Source organism: Pygoscelis adeliae, unplaced genomic scaffold (assembly GCF_000699105.1).
Source record: "Pygoscelis adeliae isolate BGI_AS28 unplaced genomic scaffold, ASM69910v1 Scaffold480, whole genome shotgun sequence".
Classification (NCBI taxonomy): Eukaryota; Metazoa; Chordata; class Aves; order Sphenisciformes; family Spheniscidae; genus Pygoscelis; species Pygoscelis adeliae.
Window position 1 is genome coordinate 68,131 of NW_008823926.1, and position 7,050 is coordinate 75,180.

The 7,050-nt window shown below is 50.5% G+C and overlaps 1 long non-coding RNA gene across 1 annotated transcript in view; it reads left to right on the forward strand.

Annotated features, from left to right (window-relative positions):
* LOC103914123 overlaps positions 1-928 on the forward strand; it is a 2,435-nt gene extending 1,507 nt beyond the window's left edge. Inside the window, exon 2 of the long non-coding RNA XR_663450.1 lies at positions 84-928. This is a non-coding gene — a long non-coding RNA (uncharacterized LOC103914123). The remainder of the gene's footprint in view (positions 1-83) is intronic.
* The last annotated feature ends 6,122 nt before the right edge of the window (positions 929-7,050 follow it).

The following is a 7,050-nucleotide window of genomic DNA, read 5'->3' on the forward strand; positions in this document are numbered from 1 at the left end:
TTGGGAAAGCTTTGGTCCCTCAGGAGAGATCAGATAACGCGCTGTTTCCTGGGGATTTCTCCTTGTCTTTCCTTTCCTTATAGGGTGTTTTATGAACTCAGCTGCTGGAGCACAGGGACACGAAGCTGAAATAGGAAGACCATCTAGTGAAGCCCTCGTTCAAAGTCACAACTTCGGCTCTGCCCTTCTTGCCAAGGTGGACTGGCGGATTTCGTCGGTGAGAGGAGCTGGTGTTTGGCAGACAAACCTCAGACTGAATCCTTGGCAGGAGCAGCTACGTTGGTGATGGAATTAAAGTTTCATTTTAAAATAATTTCTAGGCCCCATGTTTATGATGAATGAATTCTGTGTTTGCTACAAGCAGAGAGGATGAAGAATATTGCTGTGTTACAGTCTTGCTTGTTTCAGTTGCTCAGTGAATGTGAACTGCCCGAAAAGACAACTGCTTCTGTATCAGCTTTAAGTATTTCTCTGCTATATTTGCCTCAGCTGGAGTGTCTGGGACGTGGTTACTCTGCAAATATTGCCATGGTGGATGTTTCGGGTGAATACGCTTGGGATAGAGTTTCCAAGCAGGAAGATTCAGATAAACAGCCGCTTCGAGGTGAAAATTAGGGAGTTCACGTTACACCCATCTCTTGAATTTGTAACTGACTATTCACCCTGAAAATCTGATTCTAAGAACTCAGCGTGTCCCATTGGGAGCAGAATAATACCACAGAAACCGTGGCCAGCCTGAGTCTTGAATATTGAGAATTGTGATTAACTTCTCAGGAATGTATGCGGAGCAAGTCATATTTTCTGGGCTTTTTTAGGTAATTATTTCAAAACTTGAATCTGTGAATGAAGATTATAAACAGTTCCCAGGCAAACATCTTAGAGAAGGACGTGAAATGCATCAAATAAATAATGGGTTCTGACCTGTTCACTCGTGAGTAACGTGCATAAATGTCTGTTCTGACCGCATAGGAGGAATGAGCTGCAAAGGGAGCAATCGGATCTCTCCATGAAGTGATACAGGTCAAAATGGCAAACCTTAAATAGCTACAAGCTCGCTCAGCCCATGGACAGATCAGCAACGGCTAGAACTCAGCCAAATTGCTTCCTGAGTAACTAGGATGCCTCTTGCTGAGTTTAATGAAATGTCATTGCAGTTTCCATAGCGTAGGCCCCGTCCTGTATCGTCCCTGGCCACGCTGTTCTCCAGCACATCAGGGCACTCTGCAAATCCTGCTGCGACGGCCCGGCTTGGGCTGCAGCTGGTTCGTCCAGCCACATCCCGTTACAACGATTACATTATCTGGTAAAGGAGGTTTTTGAACCTTCTCTTAGAAAATGAAGGAGATGTGTTCTGCAGTGAGGTGAACCGATAGCGCTGCGCAGCGAGCTCTGCAGGCGACGGGTCATGGGGAGGGAGCTGTCGGCTCAGCAGGATGTTTGCCGTTGGTGTGGGCTCAGTTTCTTGCTCTGACACAGGTTTCTTCATCATCTTACAGTGAGACTAAGAGTCCAGCTTTCCTGCCTGAAGGGATGGGGAGCGTAACTATGTTTCAGATTGGAAAATGGTCTGCAGGTAAGGGGCAAATCGGCCCATATAATACAGACCACGTGGAAGAAAGGCTCTGGTCTCTCCCTCTCAGCGCTGCCAGGGATCCCAGGCTAAACACAGCAGGCCGGGTGTCCATAATGACATTCCCAGTTACAAAGAAGGAGGTTGTAAATGTACGGAGGGCAGGGAGAGGAACAGGCCGCACAAAACCACTTTTGAGGGCTCGCTGTGGAGCCTCAGCCTTTGCGCTGTAGTGACAAGCCTTGGAGTAACGAGGAGCTCGGTTCAGGTGCTGCCTTTTGGGGTTGCATTTCAGTAGCAGCAGCAGCAAACTGATCTCTGGTGGTTAGGGAAGGAATGGTATCCGGATCAGAAAGCCCTGCTGAAGGATCACAGGGTTATATGAAGACCTGGCCCAGGAGCCTGCAAGATGTTTTTGTGTTTATTAGTCATTTAAAAAATAATGCTGGTTCTGTAACGAAAGCTGTATCCTCATTCTCAGCTGTTGTCTGTTGCTTGCTTGGGGAGGATCAGTGTATTCTTGTGAGGGCTGGAGGGGTATTGGCTGTACGGAGACACGACCAGTCTCTAACCAAACAAGGGCAGGTCGCTGCTCGTGAGGCACAGAGGGTCTGATGGGGAAGACGCCAAGTGCTTTCAAATCCCACTAGGTGCTCAGTGAGTCATGGGTCCTGCAGAAGACAGTCTGTGCGGTTATATGATCAAAAACTCTACGGGGAAGTGTATGCACGTGAAAGCAAAGTTAAAGTCTTTCTGGTGTCTAACTTTTCAGTGCTCATCTTTCCAACTGTAGCACTCTTTTAATGCAAGGAATTACGGAGGCAAAACAAACAGCCCCAAAACTTCTGAAGGTTTTTGTTAAAGGAAAAAGAGGGGAAAAAATTCCCTGAAACCTCTGGCATGTGGCATCAAATTGACCCCACACAGACCGTTGGCAAGGTTGGGAATTTTTAAGCCATGGCATAGACTTTGGCCACTCGTGCTCATGGAGCGACACAGAGCTCTGCCGAGTGTCTCTGCCTTAGGTGGACCAGCTGTACAGAGGGCTAAGCCAACTGTTCCACCAGGGTTTAGCTGCGTCTGCCAACACCCGAGGAGCGTTAACAGTCAGAAAACAGGTCTCTGCCCAGATCTGGAAGGACGTGGGGACTAACAGCGCGCCTGCCCATCCCTCCCTGTCTGCCCTACCTTAGCTCTCCAAATGTATCTGACACAGAGGTCAGGAACAGCCAAAACCCTCAGAGCCTACCCTAAACCTGAAGCAGGTCTATCAGTTAGTCTTCCCCTAGCTCCAACCTTCAGCCTCAGGGCTCTATGTCTAGTTCTAGCCAAGGACCACCACCAACCAAATCCTTACGCTTAGCCAGAGACCATCGGGAGCCACAACCTCATCCTGGACAGGGATGTCTCCCAGCCCCCAGCAGTGGGACTGGGCCAGCCTCGTCTCGCAAACGGGCCCCAAATCCCAGCCCCGTCCTGGGACCGTCCCTGGGTCAATCCCTTCCAGCACAGGCCTGGGGCTGCTTCCCACCCCATCTCTGACCCACCATCCACAGCCCTGGGCGAGGACACCAGTGAAACCACAGCCCTACCCCTCACCGTGGACTGTGATTACCGTGGTCTCAAAGTGGGCAATCAGCAGCTTCATTAGCAGGTCTGCAGGTCCTTCACCGCATGTGTTTGGAAGATCACCTGCTGGAATGCTCCGTTCCTGCTGTTCGCTTTACTCTGCCTGTAACATTCAGGAGCAGAACAGACAAGATGGAGCGGGCAGGAGGGAGCTCTGCCGTTCCTCCTCCCCTTGTTGCCCTTTTTCCCAGGGGGTTGTGTACCTCAGCCTCAGAAGAATGAACCACACCGATTAGGTGACTGACATGCAGAACTTGAGTACATATTTTTACGTATCTAATCCCCGAATACAAGCCGCCCCAGTTAAAACAAATCTGCTTGCAGGATCACAGCAGCTGGATGGTGCTGCCCAGGGGCTGCGCTGGTGCGCAGGGAGCTGCTCCCACCGGCTTGTCCAGGACAGTCCTCAGAGCTGGGGAGTGGCAGAAAGGAGATGGCACAATGAGATGTAATTACTGGGGTCCCCCCCCAAGAAAGCTCATTAACAAATCAGTGCCTGTATGAGATGTGAAGCAGTTGAAACAGAGACGAATATCACCCCCGGGCTTAGCAAAAAATTATCTTCAGCTCCTAGGATCAGGTGGAATATGCATGTTGAATCCTCTTTTTAGCATTTCCTAGGCATGGCTTTCAAACAAAAGCCCCTAAATACACATTTTAAACAAAGACGCTGATTTCTGTTGAAATGCTGTCCTCAGCTGCGATAACGGGAGGCGCCAGAGCAAGGGAAACCGCAGGAGCCGCACTGTGCGTGCAGGAGAACGGGAAAGCTCCTCTCCCTGTCTAACTAAGCTGCACATGGAGTCCCTGACAGCAAAGTGACATCCAGAGGCTCAAGACCCCGTGATTTATATGGGGTTTCTGGTGTTTTCATGGGGTTTCTCTTCCCTATATGATTTACAAGGTACTCCACTCCTTCAGAAAGCTCCTTAGCCTTTCTCCTACTAGGTGCCATGGAGCAAGGTCACGCGTGATTTACATAAAATTATGTATTTTTTCAGTAATTCCAAGGTTTCTCCATCACTCCGTTGTGTCTCATCCCCCAATTCACCGTAGATTTCTCTGTTTCAGTTCCTTGAGTTACAGATTCAGGGACTAAAGGAATAATTATTACTGTGCCCCGTTAGGGAAAAAAAAAAGTAAGATTTTTGGCCATAGGTGATTATAGTTTCCGCAGCTGAATAAATCAGTGTCCCATAACTGACAGAGGATAATGGATTTAATAAATAGCTATGATTAAGTCTGATGTTATTTTTAAATAATTTCAAAAACTGTTACTCTAATCCCTCCATGGCTGGCAGAAAGGATGCTGCTTAGAAGTTAAAATTAGTTCCTTAATGTTCAGCCTGGTGTGGAGTTACGGGCCCTCCAGGGCTGTGCCGGTTTTCTGGGGCATCCGCTTACACCGTCGGCCTAATGGACGTCAACAGCTGCTTTTGGCGAGCGGGAAAGGGCTCCCCCAGCTCCCGCTGTTAGCTGTTCTCCGTCCCGGGGCTCAGTTCGCTCGGCAGGAGCTCCCACCCACCCCAGCCCAGCTGCTGGGATAATCGGCTGGCGTTGCACTTCACGGTGTTACCCACTTTACAAGCTCTCTTCCCGCACAGCAATTCCCTTCCCCTTAATTCCCAGGGAATTACCAGCTCTGTCAGGCCTCTTTATCAATAAATATAGATCTCTTCTGTAAATATCAAGGTGACTTTTTTTTCTCTTTTTTTTTCCAGCACCTACTTTTCTGAGTGAGTGATCCTGTTTCTTGGCTGGAAAAAGGCGCTGAAGAACACTTTGCCTTGACAAGCACCACACAGAGGGACAAGTTTTCGGGTCCGTGTAACCTCATAGAAGTGTTAGGCGTGACTAGTCTACTTGCTCAACCAAATAAAAACTCCTGACAAACTTGAACTAGGATCGCGGGAAAGGGGATGAGCCACAGTGCAGCGGGCAACCACGGCAGAGTCGCTATTTATCAAACCCACTTTAACGGGCCAAATTCCCAGGTATTTGGGAGAAAATGAAGCTGCCTTTAAGACGGGCTTCCCTCCTCTTGGTGCCACCCCATCGCAGAGCCCCAGTACGTTCCTGTACCGACCGCAGGGACGAGGCACTGGGCTGGGGACCAGTTTGCCCTGACCTGCCGTAACCGTCGGCGATGCATGATGTGATGCCGCGCTGCCACCCGCCCCCGGGGACACCCCTCCTCCTTGTCTACCAGCTCTAATGATCCCGTGGCCACAGCGGGAGTTGTTTCAACTGAATTGATGGAAAACCATACTTATTTCTTTGTTTTCTTGGGTTGCTTTCCCTTCAAATGAGCTGTCTGGACTGACGCGTCCCCACGGCTCCTTGGCTGCAGAGGAGCAGGGGGAGAAAAGCAAGGGAGGGGGAGAAAAGCGGGACCGCTTTTTTGAGGCCGCTACACTAAATTAGGGGAAACAACAAGCTGCACCTTGAGCCTTGGAAAATCCAGCTGCGGTCCCCGGCTTTGCCTCTGGCTCAGCAGTAAGACAGGGATAACAATAAATCCCTTCTCCCACCTTCTGCATGTCCTGATTAGACAGACTGTAGCCGAGGGGGGCTGTCACTTGTTATGTGCTTGTTTAGTGCCTGGCACAATGCAGCTCTGATCTCGACTCAAACCCGCGGCTGCTGCACGAACAATAGGACTGAAATGAATCTCATGGCTGGCGGTGGGGAGGGCGGGCTGCCTGACGTCTGCCTCCCCGGGAGGAATTGGTGCAGGCTGCAGAGTCAGCGCCGCCTCCCTCCGGGATCGTGCGCCGGGAGGATGCATCCCAACCGAAAAAGGAGGAATTTCCAGGCTCCATCCCTGCCACACTTGGGAATTGCCCCGCATCCACCAGCAGTTACCTCGGCAGCTGGTTCAGGAACCCACATGGATATTTCCTTGGTGTTCCCATAACAAATAAGTAAAATTAATTTGTTTATGTTACTTAATGGACTACATTAGAGCTGATGGAGAAAATACGCTGTCTGAGAGCAGACATTCAGGGGGTTGGCAGGAATCCCTACCTTTGCTCGCCCTCTGCCAGGTGAGGTTCTCCTTTCACAGAAGGATTGCTCAGACAAGCTGCTGTGGCCGTGCAACCTCCCGCGATGGAGCCCGGGCTGTTCCTGCCTCGTCTAACCCCGCCGCAGAGACGCCACATGCTGACTTCTTTTCTGACCAGTACCTTTCTCTGCCTGCAGTGAGGGTAAACCTATTGAAGAAACATGAAAAAAAAACAGAGGAGGAAAAATCAGTGCTTTTATCTCAGGGCTTAAAACTGGTGTGTTCAAATCTGCCACCGGTCACAGCCTAAGTAACCTGCGGTGCCTGGTGGGGGCACAGGGCGAAGGGTGGCAGGGTGGAGAGAGCAGCCACAAAGAAAACCTCTAAACTGGAGCCGCAGCTTTTCATACCTGTCACGATGTGGATTTTCAGCTTGAGCACACAAGGCTGAGCTCAGGAGACACTGTCATGTAGATTTAGGGTTTTATCTCCTTTCCTTTCCACTAGCTGTGATACCCTCTTCTTATGCTGAAAACCAAAACGTTTTTTTTTTTCCTCCAGCGGTTGTTCCCTTTCCCGTTCGGCAAATATCGATCTGCCCGTGTCCTCGGCACGGCTTGAAATCAGCCCCGCTCATCCTCTGCCTGCTCGTGGGGCCGAGCGCTCGGCGGTGCCACCTGCCATGCCATCAGGGACTGAAGCGAAGGCCGAGGAGGGGGGTTGCTAATCAATTTGCACGTGTTTTTCTCTCCCCATCCTCTCCCTCCCTGCGCTGGCAGTGACGGAGGGCCGAACAGGACGGGTCTGATTGCGCTTGGCAGGGGGAGAGGGAATGGAAAGGGCA